The sequence below is a fragment of the Macrosteles quadrilineatus genome, unplaced genomic scaffold (assembly GCF_028750875.1).
Source record: "Macrosteles quadrilineatus isolate MER2022 unplaced genomic scaffold, UCM_ALF_1.0 Scaffold_8__2_contigs__length_117827958, whole genome shotgun sequence".
In the NCBI taxonomy this organism is placed as follows: Eukaryota; Metazoa; Arthropoda; class Insecta; order Hemiptera; family Cicadellidae; genus Macrosteles; species Macrosteles quadrilineatus.
The window spans coordinates 33,927,441-33,946,840 of record NW_026542601.1 but is presented as its reverse complement, the minus strand read 5'-3'; the positions used below and the strand labels follow the sequence as shown (position 1 = coordinate 33,946,840).

Here is a 19,400-nt window from a genome sequence, read left to right as displayed (position 1 = left end):
ACCAGGACGTGATTGAGCCATGCGAACGAGCTCACTTATGAAGTAAAACGGGGCAAAGCCCGCGGGTACAGCTAGTACAAATATAAATATAAATCTCAATGTATGTCTTTCACAAGGCTACGAAAAAATTAGCTTTTTCAGTAGTCTTGTGTCTTTCATACATTACCAAACACGTGTCTGTAGTTAAAATTCGGGATATTGATGGGGATAATGGGGGATATTTGGGGACGGGGATATAAGCATGGGAAGGTTTTGTGATTGCCTAATCAAAAAAATGCTCACGTATCTTACTCCGGGCTTTCAAAGTTGCTATGTTCAGCTTATAAGAATTGTTTATTTTATTGCTTTACCTAAAAACAGTAATATAAAATATTTTTGAATTTTTTTCAATTATTCTTTTAACTATCACTGAGGTGATAAATAAAAATTAAAGAAAAAAAATTATAGCTATATAATAGTTTATTTATTCTATGATAATGTCATTGTTAATTTAAAACTAGCAGCTATACCCATGCCTTGCAACGGGGTCAGTATGCATAAGAGACAATTTGATCTTTGATAATGACTTTAAAATGGTTTCACTCTTACCATTTAGTTTAGAAACAAAATTGAGCTTTATTAGTTAACTTGATAATAGTATGTGTTTGTTAACTCAAATTGAGCCCAGACGGTTCAGTAGTTTTTGAGTTTATCTCATACAAACACACACACAGACAGACACGACCTCTTCTTTATAATAATAGATATAGACGTACAATTAATTATTCTATGATCATTAGTATTTATTTCATACTATAGGTCGGCCGCTTAGAAAACGACCTCCTCCAGCATTGGTTTAGCATTAGCGCGCAGGTCGTTTTCTAAGCGGCCGAACTATAGCTGTGTGCCCGTTCTACGCACGGGGATCTTATCGTAGTCAGTTGAAACCTTCTTATATTAAGAACAGTTGGTTTGCATATTTTCAGATATGCTGGCAAAACTATTAGGCCTATAATATATAATCCTTCACAAATGCAGTATCTGACAGTATCAACCCAAAAACAAATGCTTTGCAATTAAATGTCACCCGGATCGTGTTGGTCTATATGTTAAATCCAATGATTAAACTAAAAAATGCTTTATAAATCTATGAAGCATAGCCCTAAAGTAGGCCTATAATTGAAAGTTATTTTCCACAATTGTTAAAAGTATTTAAGGTACTACCTTAACCTCACAATTTAACACTTTATTTGGGTTGGCATTTTCATTATCAAGGTACTCTTGCCCTTTCCGTGAAACACTGAGAAATAAGGACATGCGTTACCAACAGACATTTACACCAAAATACAGAACTTAATTAGGGAATTTGCTACGCTTTAATCATAGCAAAGTACATAAAAAATTGTATTTGAAATCGTTGTTATGTCATCAAATTTTATCATAACAATTTATATTTGCTTGGACCGAAGATGACCTGAAATACTGTTGAAATGACGGCTTACTATATGAAATGAAGTACTATAGACGATTTAGATTGGTAATTTATAGTAAAAATTACCGAAATAGGCCACGAACTATTGATACATAAACAACGTAAATCGTTTAAACAATTCATAATGGTTTGCTAGATAAATGTTGTACTAAAATGCGTTATCGTTTTCTTAGCATAAACTAAAATTTTAGAAAAAAGCAAAACTTATACAGTTAAGACATCAATTAAATTGAATACGCCTGTAATAAATAAGGTGCAACACCAACGATAACTAATTTGTAAATTACAGTGATGTGTTGGTACCTATGTAAAAATGATTCTTGCTGCTACCAACGGTTCTAAGAACCAGTACCAAAAACCAACGTTTACAGTTAAGAACTATGGTACATTCGACCAATTATATGCGTTAATCAAGTCCCGAGGTTATTGATCTCTTGGTTTCTCTTGATTTTCCCGTAAAAAGTTATCGGCAATCAAAGTTATTTCCCATTAATTGCTTCATTTGTAAACAAATTTTAAAGTAAACTTATCGGTGACAGTAAAAAAAAACAACCTTATTAAAACAACTTTTTGTTATTTAATAGATTAAATATTCTCTAAACAATGATTGGTATAGGCTATCTATTAACATTAGAAAAAAATGTGACAAAAATCACGCAACGTTGGGTTTTTGGACGTTTGTAATTTTATTTCTTAAGTAGGTAGGCCGTGTATTCTAGGGAAAAGTACCGGTATCAAGGATCGTCGTCGAAAAGGTTGTTATGAATAATTGGGTAGGCGTGGCGTACGTACCCAAGAGATGGGCAATAAGCCTATTGGCTGTATGGTCCAGCGATTGCATCACACGGTGAGTAGGAAATATTGACTATATAGGTATAGTGAATGGTAGGAACAGAAAGTGACACATTGTAAAAGCGAGTTTAGCATGATCCGTAAACCTCTGTACAATCACCCACTGCAGTTGTGATTTTTTTACTTTACACTTTACACAACCGCCATTGAAGCACCGTCAATGGAGTGGAAACCTTGTTTCTAAAGGCGCGTTCACACATGGCGACTAACTAGCCGCTACTTAGTCGCCGCTACTTTAGTCGCCGCTATTTACTCGCCGTTCATTACGATATGCATCACGTAAGTTCTTAATTTTTTTCTTCAGCACATCTTCAGTCACTATTATTCCATTAAGTCTGAGTTCATCAAGCAATTTGGCAAACGCCTGTTGCTTCGAGTCGCGTTTTAGATATTCAGATGACCTAATGTCCCACAAACATTCATGCTTTCTGTAAATTTCCAGGAAAGTAACAATTTGGTCACTACTCCACTTCACACTATCGGCCATCTTTAGTATAGAATCCGTATAAACTGACAGAACGTTATTAAAAGGAGCAAAACACAACCACGAGTCGTCAGATCGCAAGCTACCGGCTTCTAGTCGGCGATAACACTATTCACACAGGGCGACAGGGTTGCTACCACTCGCGGCGAGTGTACCACGTGACACTTCAAGGTCAGCTACTGGCGACTACTCGCCCCAAAAGTTAAACATGTCCAACTTTCCTCGCGAGTGATTTTTTACTCGCCGGCGAGTGCTAGTCGCCGCTACACTGTTCACACATAGCGAAGTAGCCGCTACTCTAGTCGCAGCGAGTAAAGTCGCCATGTGTGAACGCGCCTTAAGCTATTGGTGACGATCATTATAAAAATTAAATTTTCCAGCCGTATACAACACTGATTCAAGGTCTTCTTTCTGGTTATCAAAACTCAAGAACAATTTTATACACAAAGAATCTCTGGTTCCTGACCTGGATGATGCCTAGTTATTTAATTTCATTTACGGTTACACTATTACACTATATTATTGCACTTGCGATTAATTAAATCCTTTATGTAAGAAAAACGTTGTTAATCTCACTTGGTTGGGATTTGCTTTTTAAAAAAGGGATCGAAAATGGTTGCGGTATTTGTAAACAACATTTGTAAACATATCAGTGACAGCTAGAAAAAATTATCTTGATCCGAACAGCTGTTCGTTATTTCATAGATGATTATGTGATAAAAATTGGACGAAAACTTGACAAAAATCGCACAAAACTGCATTTTTGAACGTCCGTAATTGTATTTACAAAGTAGTGAGGCCATATTTTAATGGCTAAAGACACTCTCGCTAATCCAGTGAATACGTTAAAATGACTTGTATCTTGATAGGTACTCTCGTTTTCCTGGAGAAGATTGCGTAAAATGCCATCTTGAGTGTTACAGACAGACAGACAGACAGACAGACAAAATAGAGATAAGACTCGTTTCTGCTTCTTTAATGTATAAAAAACTTAAAAATAACCTAACAATTATAAATCTGAGCAATGTACAGTCTAATTTTAGCGAATTTTATAAATCTGAGCAATGTACAGTCTAATTTTAGCGAATTTCCCTATAGGGAAGTAGCTACTACCGTAGGTGGCATGGTAAGACCTAGGCCCGGGACCGATTTACTTTTTCATTTTGATGTCCCCAGAGGCCAAAAACACCATTCGTTCAAATTTTTATATATGTATATATATATATATATATATATAGATTTTTATATATATATATGTGTCCGTGAACGCGATAACTTGAGTAATTTTTGTCCGATTTTGATGAAATTTGGTTTAAAGGTGTAAGGCGGGATAAACTTGAATGAGTTCGCAAACCAGCATGATCGGACCATGGGAACGGGGCTTTACGGGGGCTTTTATGGGGTAAAAATAGGTTTTTCTCACTTTTGACCCTCAAAACACAAAATTTCCCAATTTCTCTTTAGACCTTTTTAAAGAGCTTAAAAAAACAAATAATTTAGTATACAAAAGTACTTTTGTACGGTTATTGGTAACGGAGAAAATTAAAAAAGTTGTAAATTTAAAATTCCCATGTTATTCTTATGGAGAATATTGTAAAATGTTGCAGTTTGCTTGTTTATATTTTGATCAAACTTGGCAAATTTATTTATTTGATACTAAACTATTAATATTTTACCAAAAAACACACTTTATTAGTTTCCTTGTAGCGGCAAACCTAGGAACACGTTAAAACTAGCCTAATGTTTTTTTTTCAAATACTGTATATTTATGCCTAATTGAAAATCAATTCAGACATATGGAAATTCGCTTAGTCGGCAGGTTTGCTGCGGCGGGGGTATTATTTATATAGATTGATTGCTGTCATAAATGTTATTAACAACTTAAAATAACCTATATTATAATTTTAGGCACATACCCTTTTAAAAACTACACGATTTTGTTAAATGCAGAAAGTACCCCCTAACCGCAGCAAACCTGCAAACAAAGCACATGTTCGCTTGACTTGATTATGACCGTTTTTTTTTCATATCTAAATAGCTTTAGGTTAAATGGGTACTTAGGTTTGCTGATAAAGTGTGTTTTAGGTGAAATATTAATAGTTGTATAAAACTAATTAATTTGCAAAATTTGATCATAATATGTTTTCAAATTTATATCATTTATATAATAGACTACTAATTTACACTATATGAAAAAATATACATAATTAATTTACTCAGTTACCCTTTTCCTTTAAGCAAATGTTGAATGAAATAATTACTTTTGTACTCTTTACCTTCTTCAGATGACAAGCACAAGATAGAGAAAATTATTCTAATTAACGCTTCTTTAACAAAAAATCCACGTAATGGGATAACAGGGTAGTCGTGACATCTAAATCATATAATTTCTTCAAAGGGGTTAGACTCTACAATGAAAACAAAGAGGTATAAAATTAGCAATTACGCGATTCGTTGTTGAGTTTGGTTATTTTGCGGTCTTTGTTTTTGTTCTTTTGCTCACAGAAATGCTTTGGTAAAGCCAACCTGAATAACCAAACATCTCTCAAAATTAAAATAATTAAAACATGATATCAAGCCTTATTTTAAAACTTTTGAGATTCTTTTCATTTTTGATTTTTATTTGTGCGGTACTAGTTAAAATATTTGTCTTAAAATAATAAAATACAACTACTGTACAAACTGTTTCAGTAGAATTTCTATATGCAAACAATTTTCATACCTTTACTAGTGACAATATTTATTTAATTGTTACAATAAAATTAGTTTATTGAAGCATTCTTTTGTCAACTTATACTATTAGAAAATAATCAAATGATAGATGTAAGTTGTGTCATTTATAACCTTTATTATACTATTTAATTTGATCCAGTAGTAGAACTCTAAGATGACGAGAAAAAAATAATTCTGTGATTCAATTTTGTAGTGATGCATTTCATTGGCATGAGGCAATAACACTTTAAAGATATTAAAATTCAACGTTGTATGCATACAACACACACACATATATATATACATATGTACATAACATTTTTATGTGTCAACGGGTTTTTAACTCCTAAAACAAAAACTATTTTTTCTTATTACAGTACTAACTATTTTCGTGTTTGGGGTTACTGCTTTCATTGTGTTTAGATCTCCAATACGTTGTGAATTTTTGATAGCCCAAGAAATATCCGTTTTTATAATAACAAGATAAACGTTATTTTTTATGATACTTTATTTTTGATGAAACACTTCAGACAGTCGTCCAGTACTTGTGAGATGGATCTTTTTCTTGATACCACAATCACTTTGTCCTGATAATTATGTCATAATTTAACTGTGTGCATTAAATTCACACAGTTAAATCAGTGTAAATTTTACAATGCCTATATTTTACTAGGTAATTTTTAGTAGGTAATAGTATTTTAGTGACTGAAAAATACTTTACATTAGTTTTGTATCTAGTGCCCTTCTTATTTTAGAATTATCGTTACAGTACTTAACGAAATAAAACACATTACTGTATTACAAAAAAGTGTCATACTGATTCCAAAATCTTAAGGGTTTGACTATAAAATTTTGACTATAATTAATCTTATATACAGGGTGTTTTTTTTAAAAACTTGCATCTTTATTTATGTAAAAACCGCAATACATAGAAATATGCAGTTTGTGGGAATCATCTATTGACGTAGGGGGCCCAACTGTTTTGAATTCAACGTTACATTCACATTCCCCCCCTATCCCCCCCTGCCCCCAACTTAATTTTTTTAAATAGCAAGGTACCCCTTCTGACATATCAAATGAAAGAGCATGAAAAAAGAAAATGTTTGATGAAAAAAAATTGAAAATCGGTTCATAAATTTGCGAGATATTTCTCCCTCCCCCTCCCCGGAACTTAATTTTTTTTAATAGCAAGATACCCCTTGTGACATATCAAATGAAAGAGCATAAAAAAAGAAAATGTTTGGTGAAATTTATTTTTCATTTGATATGTCTCAAGGGCGGGTACCTTGCTATTAAAAAACAAGTTATGGGTAGGGATAAAGGGGGGGGGATTATCTCACAAATTCATGAGCCGATTTTAATTTTGTTTTCACCAAAAATTTTCTTTTTTCATGCTCTTTCATTTGATATGTCACAAGGGGTACCTTGCTTTTAAAAAAAAATTAAGTTCCGGGGAGGGGGAGGGGGAAATATCTCGCAAATTTATAAACCGATTTTCAATTTTTTTTCATCAAACATTTTCTTTTTTCATGCTGTTTTATTTGATATGTCACAAGGGGTACCTTGCTATTTAAAAAAATTAAGTTGGGGGCAGGGGGGGAAAGGGGGGGAATGTGAATGTAACGTAGAATTCAAAACAATTGGGCCCCCTACGTCAATAGATGATTCCTGCAAACTGCATATTTCTATCTATTGCGGTTTTTACATAAATAAAGATGCAAGTTTTTAAAAAAACGCCCTGTATATTAAAACCCTTTTGCAAAACTTATGACAGCTAGCCTGACCGAATTACACGCGGGTTGTACCAAAAGAAAGGTTATCGGTCCTATATGTACAGGGGTTGTTTGTGTTTTGAAAATATGTAAGTTAATTCGGTCAAAAATACAAATAAAACTTTTCTTATGGAGATTTAACATGGGGCTAATTTTATTTATTACAGTTCGGCCGCTTAGAAAACGACCTGCGCGCTAATGCTAAACCAATGCTGGAGGAGGTCGCTTTCTAAGCGGCCGAACTATAATAGACAAGCATGTTTATTGAAAACCTGTTTTCTCATATCCTGTGCAACACAGGGAAGATCCTACGCATACTGTTAGAAAGATATTTGCCTGTAGATGTGCAGAATCCCTTTAGGCCTATCAATTAAATTAGGCTCAAAAATAAACACAAAAAATTAATTTAAAATTTTAAAAAATTGACATGGGCCTAGTGTAGTACTAAACATGATAGATGATTCACGAGTGTTAAGATGCTTTACTCAAGTGCATCTTTAGTATCTTTAGTTAAAATAGAACTTTAATAATTATAATAATTTATTCATAGAATATTCTATGAGAGTATTACTTATTGCTTGTTTTAAAGCAGGTAAGATCAAGCAAGTTTGTTGAAGAAAAGTTAAGCTTATTTAATAAACAAAGTTGGAAGCCTTTGAGCTGCTTGATGAAGATTAATTAATTTGAAAAAAACTTACACTTTTTCCATAACAAAGGAATTAAAATCATGGTGAAAAACAATATTTAATTTTTTCAATACTCTATTTTTTATTTAATCAAATATAATGAGATCTTAATGTATTTCAATTTGGCCGATCGTTTTTAAAGGTTTATCTTGTGTTGTTGTTCGTGTAGACCTATGTTTAAACAACAATGGAATATTTTACGTGTTTTGTAAGTCAACCCCACAAACCTTTGTCTTGTTATCTAACGTCCTTTTGTCAGATATATTGTCATTAATTGTATTTTGTTAGTACAACACGTCATATGAAACTCTCCCACTTATTTTATTTCTGAAATTCACCTTGTATATTTAGTTCTACAAATATTCTCAAACAATTTCTTTTCCAATAAAAACATCAAACAATTCTTTTCTCAATTTCTACTTCATATTGAAATAATTTTACAAAATGTGTCACTACTTAGATTTTCCTCTCATTGCCATGCGACGACTCATTGTACCAACCACTAATGACCACCCAACAATTAAATTGGCCTTAACAGCTGATTAGTTGAAGTTCGAAGCTTTACAATTTTACTTATTTTCTCTCCTTGAACCTCATTGGTCCGTTGCCCGTATTGTTAAGTAAAACAACAATGCAGTTAAGTAAGTAAACAATATGTTAAGTAAATCTTTTCAATTAATTCTGAGAACTGAACTGAAAAAGCTAGTTAAAAAAAACGGTCGTAGGTAAAGTCTATAAATGCGACAGATACAACCTCTGAAGTACCTTTCAATATTAGTTCCTACCATGGATTCATATCACTTTTTATATAAGCTGGTTATAATTTTCAAACGGCTGATGTTCGATTCCTGATTTCCGCTCAAGTGAACACTACCAACCGATCTCGTTGAGAAGAGAAGCGGTTTACGGACCAATAAAGCAGAAATTTGTCTGAATGTGTCAACTGAAATCCCTACAAGCCGTAATACAGCTCAGGTGTACCACTACACTAGACTGAATCCAGTGTATACAACACGACAAACAAAATTATTAGTACAGTAAACTTTCTTTCATTCCGTTGTTTGTTTCTAAACTAAATGCACTATTTAATAAAAACTGCGAAACCTCAATACGATAACTAGTTATAATTAGTGTGATAATTAGTTGTAAAATTTCTAATAAAACAAAATAATTTTAATTAGCTAAATAAAAAACATGTCCAGTTTACAATCAAATATCAGAGAGGTAATAGTTTATCACAAAATATGAATATAGGTATCATTATGCAAACAATTCGATATTTTGTTACTGTAATCACCAGTTTCAAACATACTGTGTAGTTTGTTATTTATGTAAATAACAGACTACTGAATAATTACAATTTAAGAGTAATATTTATTTATAACCTTATCATCAGAAATCGACTAATATATTATGCTAAGAAGTGAAACCTTTTCTGTACAGTTTAAATTGCTAAAAGGGTTTCAACGAGAAGTTTATGATAATCAGGACAAAGGCTTTTAAAATTCACAGTTGGCAAAGACGTTCAAAGCTTTCAAAGACTGTTAAAGCTTTGAAATTGAGAGAGTTCAGAGGATAAGGTTCGCCAAACTGTTCTGTCTGTTGGTTACATTTTTTTACGAATAAATAACAAGTATAAAAAATAATGGCTGTAAATTTTGAAGATTTTTAATAGTTGACAGAATTGATGGTTTGATTGAATCAATGTAAAAGAGCTAAAGAATTTTCCTTGTGAATCATTCACTACAAGTCACTTATGGTTTCTATGGTAACTTTATAATAAATACACGATTGTTTTGTTTTAACGAAGCTCCAAATAGGGAATAAGCCCTATACTGTTATACCAAATCAGAATGATCAAACTTTGAGACGGTGTTTTATGGGAAAATTTGGTTTTCTCATTTCCCCCCCCCCCAAAAAATTTAAAATTTTACAATATCTTTTAAACCATTTTATTAAGCTTGAAAACAAATAATTTAACACAATAAAACGTTATTTACAATTGAAACATTTCAAGCCTGTTTTACTATGATCGTGTCGCGTAAATGGTTGTCTTATTTTTATTTTATACATCTTAAAGATTTCATGAGTTGTCTTAAATTTCGTAATAAAACAAGAGGTCAAGCTTTTGTGTATAGTTGAAACGTCTGGTCTAATAAAAACGTGTTAAAATCATTTAATGGCAACAAACATGAAAGCAACCCTAAAACAAGAGAAGAACATTACACATACAAAAGTATCCGAATTCACTATAGAAAGAAGTCTACTTCAACTATTCAAAGTGACAATTAGTGTGCATAGCTGTGGGCATAGGCTATCCAAAAGATAAATACTTTGGCATTCGAGTTGGACCGAAACTCTAAAAACTGTCCTTACGTCAGACTTGAAGCCCTATGGCACTTGAAAAGTCATTGACAGGCAGAGCACTCTCGAGGCTGATTGGTTGAGGGAGGGAGAGTAGACGGGGGAGGGGGGACCTGTTGAAGCCAAATAATGGAACAATTACAAACAGTAAATATCAGCTGTGAGCGATTTTAAGATATGTTTGTTGTTTGGAAAATACCAAAAATCAAAGATAAAAATTCGACTGAAAAATTGTACGTTATTACATTTTTTCGTCCTTTGTCGTTTATAATAGTTGTACTGTATAGGTAGTCCCTAAAACAGGTGTAGACGTTTCATTTTATTACTGAATCTATATTTTTTATATGGCCATTTTATTTATTGAAAGGATAATACTAATAGAATAAGGGTAATAATATTTTCAAAGGTATTACTGTACCTTAAACCTTGAGTACATGGGGACCGAGCCATAGCTCGGTATAAATTGTTTCCATTAAGCAATATAAAGGAAACTTACGTTTCATTTACTACTAATTTAAAACAACTTAGTTTTCCTATTTAATGCCTAAAGAATCAGTGTACCAAATTTCAGCCTCCTAGGTAAATGGCAAGTGGGAGAATTAGTGATGAGTGAGTGAGTGAGTGAGTCAGTCAGTCAGTGAGGGCTTTGCCTTTTATATATATTTTACATAATATAAATTTAATATTAAACTATTTATTTCACTGTTAAACCAAGTTTGCTAAAAATGGCCTCAGTAGGCCTACTTCGGGATAAGTTTGATAGGAGAGAGCCAAGTAAAATAAGCAGTATTTGATCGGAAATATTTTCACCTATAAAGATTAATCTTGAATGTAATCTTTCATCTCAATAGTAACCACTTATGTTTTCTCCTTTCTACTGTATTTTGTAATTTGTTAGTATACTGGGGATGGTTTGTTATAAACACATGTTACAAGACTTTTGTTTACTTTTCCCGGCTTTTTTGTTTAACCAGCATGGTTACTTGGCAGCCCATAAGGCCTTATTAAGCAGCTTTGAACTTCAATTTATTTTTGTACGCAATTAGATTTATGTTAGCAGTTTTAACTGCATTAAACACGTTTTTAGGCCAGAAATCAATGATTTACAACATTTGATGGAAATCACCGAGGCCGTTTTCGAGATCTTTGTGCAAGCAAGCACACAAGCAAACATTACTCACATAAGAGGGAGGATATGATAACTTTATCGTACCTAGGATTTGTTTCCAAATGGAATAAATGGACAAAACTACAAATTTTACAAGGAAACACAACAACGATTGCTATAAAAAAAAAAACATAAATGATAAATTATTTGCATTGTATTCTAAATCAAAACAGGTTCCGTCAGTATAACAACACAACTTGTTACAGTGGAAACAGTTTTGTAGCGAGACTAAACACAAGTAAACAACACAAAATGTTTATTTGGACTTAACATTAATTTGCTAAATTTTGACTGTGCCAATGCAATTTTTTACATTAGTTAATTTGTTGTTGTAGGCCTATATTACAGGTACCTCACGCAAATAATATTAATACAGATTTTTTTATTAATCGCATTTAAATAATGAATCACAATCCCCGAAGTACAAACTCTGGTTTGATTCATGAAGCGCCTTGCAGTCAAAGAGCAAAACCACCAATTATTCTAGGAAGCGAAACATCCAATTATCCGACCTACGGCTTTCCTGATGTTCTTTTTATTTCTCCTCCTTTTGTTCCCTTTTTGTTACCAGAGGAAAATGTTTTCTCAACTGAAAGGTATATTTTTCAGCATCTCTTACACAAATATTTGAATTTCCAACGTAAATGTAGATTTCAATAATTTTTGGCGTGATAATTTTTGCCCTTAACGTTTTTTTGTCTTGTTGAAAAATTCGTTAGAGACCTTAATGGTAGTGATGGACAAGCTAAAAACATCAATTAGGCCTAGACGGTTTTTACCAAGTTACCATGACCGTTGTTTTTTTTTTTTTTTTTTTTTTTTTTTTTTTTGGGGGGGGGGATTAAGGCTACAATCACAGAACACATACTAAGTATGTTTTCTGTGCTACAATATACAACTTTGTAATGTCCTCCCTTTGTATCCTAGGCCCAGGACAGTTTGACATATTATTGTACTTAAGGCAAGATGGACGTGGCATTTGTGATATGCGGGATTTGAACACGGATCCCCAAGAATTGATGCTTCGCGCTCAACCACTAAACCAGCTTGCTACCCTTAAGTGATATTTAGTCAATACTAACATATTCAGACGCTACGTAACGTAGCCCATTTACCTTATAACTAATTTTAAAGTTGTTTAGCATGGGAATTGATCTGTAACTAAAATCAAGGTATAATATTTAATCATTGTTTTAAAAGTACACAATTTTTTGTATGTCCTCTAAAATATATCATGTAGGTATGGTAAACATATTAGGAGTTAATCTTTACGATTTCGACAGTATTTTAAGTTACAATAATTATTAAAAAGTATAAAATTTGCATTCAATCATGTTGTCTGTAAAATAAAATATGCTACAGATGGGATGGTTCACTTATGTGAAGTCAACTGCAGTTTCCAATATCAAAGGATCAGTTCTGTTGTTATATGCGTCTCAGCGCCTGCAGCGAGTGAATGCAATCTTCTTACATTTCTGTTTAGCGTGCTACTACGGATTAACGAAGGCGCTACTACCATTTACTTTTGTGCTTTTGTTCACTATCGATCCTTAGTAACCTTTATTAGCGTATTTCCCTTATAAGGAACTACCTTAATTTTGTGCTACAATATTCCGTACAAGTATTAACATAGGTTACTATATAAGAGAAGATAAGGTAAATACGACAATATTGAAATTCATTATCGTTTTTAACAAAATGTTGAAAAGATCGTTCTGCAAGATTTAGGTAAATCGTTATTTGTGATCCCAAGTGGTTTAGTAGTTGCAAAGTTTGTATGAGAACTATTAGGATAATATATTACAGCAAACCTGTTATCTTATTTCAACCAAAAAAGTTTGATAGTTTGTTATTAAATCGAATTTAAATTAAGGTAAACTACAAAAATTTAGTGCAACTTTAAACCAACGGTTAAACTATGTTAATTATGAATTAGAATAATAGAGAGCGACATGACTGACTATGATACTAGAGGAAATGAAACCTACGTTATCATTGATCAAGTATCGTTGATTATAGAATTGCATTATGGACGGGCGATGTTATTTGTTCAGCTTATTATTATGGAATTGGAATAAACAATTCCATCAGAGCATTATTTACTGCACGAAAAGTAATTGCAAATACACAATCGAAGCAATCATCAAAAGCCAATTCAAATACTTTAAATGGCGTTAATATTTTATTTGGCATTGCTAAAAAGGTGTAACCGATTAAAATGGAGTGATTCGTAGATACTGGAAAACAATCTTTTTACCAAATTTTGATTTTGAGTTCTACTAAAAAACTAGTTTGCTCAGTTGTTGTTGTTGTTGTTGTTGTTGTTAATAAATTAGTGGCTTTAATAAATCACCGTGAACTAAACTGTATTGATTTTAGCTAGATAGAAAAAAACTTTTTCACCACACTATGATGTTTTTGGCTGTATTACATACGTTAATTGGTTACGTTTTGCTGGCCATGCCATCTGTCATCATAATTTGAGGACCGAGCAGGTTTTTACAGGCCGGGGCTGCAAAATCAGCTTTCCGCTTACTTACTTAAAACATGAATGCATTTTAAATACACAATCAAAATCCATAGCATTGCAATACAATTGTGTTATTGTCACCGTTGCCTAGCAACTATTTATTTTTATTTTGGCTGATTCCTCAAATTATTTCATCACGTAACCTTAGAGTTGTAGTTGTGTTGACTATCAGTGTGCATTATTATAGTGGTGAATAGTGGTAATATGGTATAGTGTGGTGAAAAATAGCGTTCGTACCACGGACCGAAATGGTTTTGCAGCTCTCGATCGATTTAAGTTCTCGACTTCGTCTCGAACTTAAAAACTATCTCGAGCCGGCAATACTTCATTTTCGGCCCTAGGTACGAAATATACTATTGTTTACTCAAGCTACCAACATAGTTTAAAATTCTTTGCGATTTAAAACGTTTTTTAAGTATTTTAACTACTGTAAGTTATGTACAACTATGCATTTATAATATATTGTATAATCTATTGTATGGATAACTGGAATTAAAAGATTACTGAGAATATGTTGCATAAGGTTGTCACTTGTCAGGGCTAGAACAAAAAGATTACGGATACAGAAGAAATAGCAGAAATATAATGTAAAAATAACATAAGCGGACGCAACACCTTTGGCGAAATCGGCTTTAGTTCTTAGAACAGTGGTTGCGCTAAACCTTGGCTAAACATTCAGAACTGCCAGAATCCTTGTATAAGATGTTTGTATAAATAGAAGTAGATCATAGTTACTTTAAAATATGAGTGTATTAATGAAAAAATAAATTCGATTTCACGGTTATGGCCCCAAATCCAAGTCAATAATAGATGAATATTGTTCATTATTCTAGAGTTGATGGTGTTATGAAAGTGTATCTCCTTATCCTATCCCCAGTAGGTCTCACGTTAACACCGAATAATCGGACCATTCGTCAGTTAAATAATCAAATTAAAAGATTAAAACAAAATTTACCATTTAAATAATGTCTAATGTACCATAGAAATGTCTACAAGCATTGTTAAAAAGCAAAAGGTAGCATAAGCAAGTAAACAACACAACTTTAATTTGGTAGCCAGTGTTAAGTTATTTCTTTATACGAGTAGCCTCATCATTTATAAAATCAGTAAATCATCATTTATGTAAAATACCATGAATTGTATTTTTTAGTTGGGAAATTTAATATTATTTCCTTTTTATTTTCATGTAATTTCATTTTTATCCTAATGTTAAAATAACCCTAGGTCCTATTTATAGATAGGTGTTAAATTTCAAGAACGTGTTAACTTTGATTAATCTAACCTCATGTTTGATTCATTTATAGTCTCTCTTTAAAACTAGAAGGAAATTTAAGAACAATTTGCCAGCCTTTTTTTATCAGTTCGTTGACTAACACTAATTACAGTGATAGAGGTGGGAAAATGAAAGACTTGTAAGATCAAACGTTGCAGCAAACGACTACTTTGTTGTTAAAATAGGGCGTTTGCCATTTGGCCGACTAGTCACTTGATCGACAACCCACTTGACCGACATTTAATATTATATAAATTGGTTCCACAGAATCCAAAACAAAAATGCCCCGCCACACCAATCCTGAAGACTAAGAGTTACCATTTCTCTGATTTGATTTCCAATCGTCTTGATAACTTGTCTGATTTATTCCCTATTTAAATAACAATAAATGTAATTAGTACCAAGATTTGCTGCTACAAGGAAGGAATTTTCTGCGCAACCAGTATCTCTACAAAAACTCAATATACAATTTTTTTTAATATAAATATTTGAAAAACCAAATTGGAAAATGTTGAAACCCCCATAACATTCCGGTCTTCGTGCTACACATTCGTGCTAAATTGTATCAAAATCGGACCTTAATTACTAGAGTTATCGTGTTCGCGGACAACGAGGGAAACTCTATTTACTATGTAGATTACAATTTATTTTATGTGATGTTCTAAATAATCATACAATGCCACACTACACTATCGAATACTGCTATGTTTTAGCGCAGACTAAGGATGATTAATGTATAGTCAGTGGGTTTAGCCTCCTTAATCGTCAAAATATATGAACAAACTTAACTTTTCAAAACGTAAAGTATCAAAAAGTTTCGTTTCGTTCGTTTTAGAATCACTCAACACCTACATTGAAATGCCATTTCACATTTTCAATAGAACAATTTACAATAGAAACTAAAATTATTGTTTGTGACCGAATTCCACGCCACTTAACGCCATTCAAACGTAATGTAGGCAAGTGCTACAATTTCGTCAACAGAACAATTTTATCTAATCTTGACGGGAGCCAAATTACTGTCAAATTATTTTTACTTTGGCTCAAAGGTAATCGCAGACTATTATAGTAACAAGCCACGAGAAAAATTGCATCGATAAATTGTAGGCCTATATGATAGGCTAAAGCATTTTTGTTGTAGTAAATATAAATAGTGTTTGATAAACTAAGTTTCCCTTTTCTTTTCTCTCTGTATTTCTGTTTTTATTTACTCGTTTTTATTGAGTTGCACGATTTTCAAGGGCTATGAAAATACTATGTAATACTCAAAACAAACAAATACCTACAGCAATCCTCTGTTTAAAGTAAACATTGACTAATCTCCATGGCAACAAAATACTTTTGCTAGAATTTCGATGAAGTTATCAATAATTAATTATCTGTATTCTGCAGGTACTGAATAAATCAAACTAAGAATTTTATAACATGTTTTGGTTGTTGCACGGTTGAGATGTGTTGACATATAGTGGGTGTGTAACTGTTTTTAATAAAATCTATGTAAATTCACATTTCTCTTCAACCGGTAAATAGTTAGTTAAGTAAACTTTTTAAACCACCTATTAGTGCTGTTAAAATCGTTGTGGTTTCTTGGGGTTTTGAAAGGGTTCGATGGAGTTGGTAAATAAATTCAGCTGAAAAATCAGCTGTTTTGTCGCTGCCACATATATTGAACGCAATCAATCAATGTCGGTGAACGAGCATAAATCAAAATAGGCACAGAGTGATTTTTAATTGTATAGACCCATAGTGAAGTTTGGTTTACATATACAAGCTAAGAGGGAAAGTTCTACATTACTGTATATTTTAAATAACGACATCAATAAAAGATTGTTGAGCTAAAGTAATTTTTTCACAAAGTTTTCTAATTTTAACATGATTTTTTACAATAAATGACATTTTTGCAATATTTATTTTTATAAATAAAAATGATATTCTTGCCTTACATGCCTATGGTTCAAAATAATCTTTGCATTTGTATTACGTGTATATTCCAAAAGAACCGTAGCCTACAATAAAAAAAAAAATTTAAATAAATATTCCACACTTATGCTGATTTATAAGGTTTAGTACCGGTACATTAAGCAAAATATTTAGGAAATTAACAGACTAATAATAATTTTTTAAACAATTAGTTTATAATATAAGTAAAACACGCAACATTAAATATTAGATGATGTATCACTTACTAAATAGGCTAATAAATAATAGATGTTCTCCCTTCATTTTGCAAAATTACCCAGAATAAACATAGGTATGACTAATTAAATTTAATTTATTACTAAAAATTACCCAAAAATGAATGCTAATCTCATAATGTTTTTCGTAAATTAAAATAAAGGTACAAATGCTATACCCAAATGAAATACATTAGCAGACCTTACCTTTTCCTATATCCTCCCGTGGTCACCACCTACTTGAAGCACCTTATCTACATTTATAACCTAAAGCACAAGAAATCTTTCATTTCAAAAGCCAAAACCTGAGTTCGACAAATATGTTGCCCGTTATCCGCATTTTCCCTTTCGTGCAATTCACCGGTTGTAATTTATATGGAGTATAGCTTTTCTGTCAACTGACATGACATCTACTACTACTGAACTGAGCTTTCATTGATTGTTAGCGGTACTGCCAATCTCACCGCTCGAAATTTCCCCGAATGACGAGGATTTCCCTGCCAACGCAAACACTGGGTCGTAACAGAAACTCAATGGCGGGAAATAGGGACTTTATGTTTTGTAATGAATTGAACTATCATTGTTAAGTTTTTGTCTTGTTTTAAACTCCTCATTTAAATATAATTATTCAACTAAAAACTGAACACAGAAAAGTATTGTGATTGGCAGCATATTCTGGTGACAATATATTCGTTTGATTTACAATTAATTAGAAACTTGCATACTTGAAAACAATTATAATAGGCTAGTTTTATTGCCACAAAAGTGTTTTTATTTAAGACTTTTACTTGTTTTCATTGTTTCATCCTGCGATTATAGAAACATCCGTGACCATTTCATATTTCTTATTACCGGTAACTTATTAATTTTGGCCCTAGGCCAAATTACCCGACAGTGGCCCCCGCCCTTTGGAGGTGGAACTACCCCATGACCGCAGAACTGCAGCAAAACCAAGTGTCATTTAAAATTGATTGAAGGTGTATTGCAGACTTTGTGAATTTAATTGCAATTTAAAGTTAATAAGAAATATGAAATGGTCACGGATGTTTCTATAATCGCAGGACGAAACAATGAAAACTAGTAAAAGTCTTAAGTAAAAACACGTTTGTGACAATAAAACTTGATATTGTCACCTTATAACATGCTAGAGTATGCTCGTACTACTCTCTGCTATTGATTACGTATTTTAATGATATTATTGTGGTTTGCACAGTAAATCCTTAATCGACGCCCACTACCTTCCATTTTGGACTTAGATTGGCTTTGTTATGCTCTATATGGGATTGTTTGTTACAGTTTTAAGCCTCTATGGAGGACAGCTGGCAAAAGGAATGGGCGCACGGGAGGGACTAAGGCTAAAGTGTAGTGACGTCATATCTCTAGTGGCTAATGTCTTCTCTGGAGGCAACCATATCTCAATGGAGGCAACACGATTACCGTAACGTCCGTAACGAAAGGATGTGATTTCAGCGGCGTTCGTGGCATAGTTAGTAGCTTTTCGGATTGGTGTTGTGGAGGTCCCGGGTTCGAATCTCGTTGACTAACTTTTTGTCAACAAATTTTTCATATCAGCAAGTTTGGTTGGTTAGGTTAGGTTATGACAGCTTAATTTTATAATACTAAATTTTAAAATTAATTTTATAATTAATTAAAAGTTATAAGTAATCATTAATTAGATTTTTATCTTATATAGTTTTTATATTATCAGCAAGTCTGGTTGGTTAGGTTATGTTATGACAGTTTAATTTTAATAATAAAAATTAATTTTATAATTTTAAAAGAATATTTTATAATTAAAAAGTTAATTTTATTACTAAAAATTAAAAAAAAAACACTAATTTAAAATTTTTCAACTTAGCAGTTCTAGCGGCGAACGCTGACACTACAAGATAATATGTAAGCCTTAATCCCTCC

The 19,400-nt window shown here is 32.5% G+C and overlaps 1 protein-coding gene across 1 annotated transcript in view; it reads right to left on the bottom strand.

The window, feature by feature from the left end:
• The window catches only part of LOC129001015 (uncharacterized), a 57,217-nt gene extending 39,367 nt beyond the window's left edge, over positions 1-17,850 (bottom strand). Inside the window, exon 1 of the mRNA XM_054428146.1 lies at positions 17,694-17,850. The gene's annotated coding sequence lies outside the window, so the exon portion shown is untranslated. The remainder of the gene's footprint in view (positions 1-17,693) is intronic.
• Positions 17,851-19,400: the final 1,550 nt, after the last annotated feature.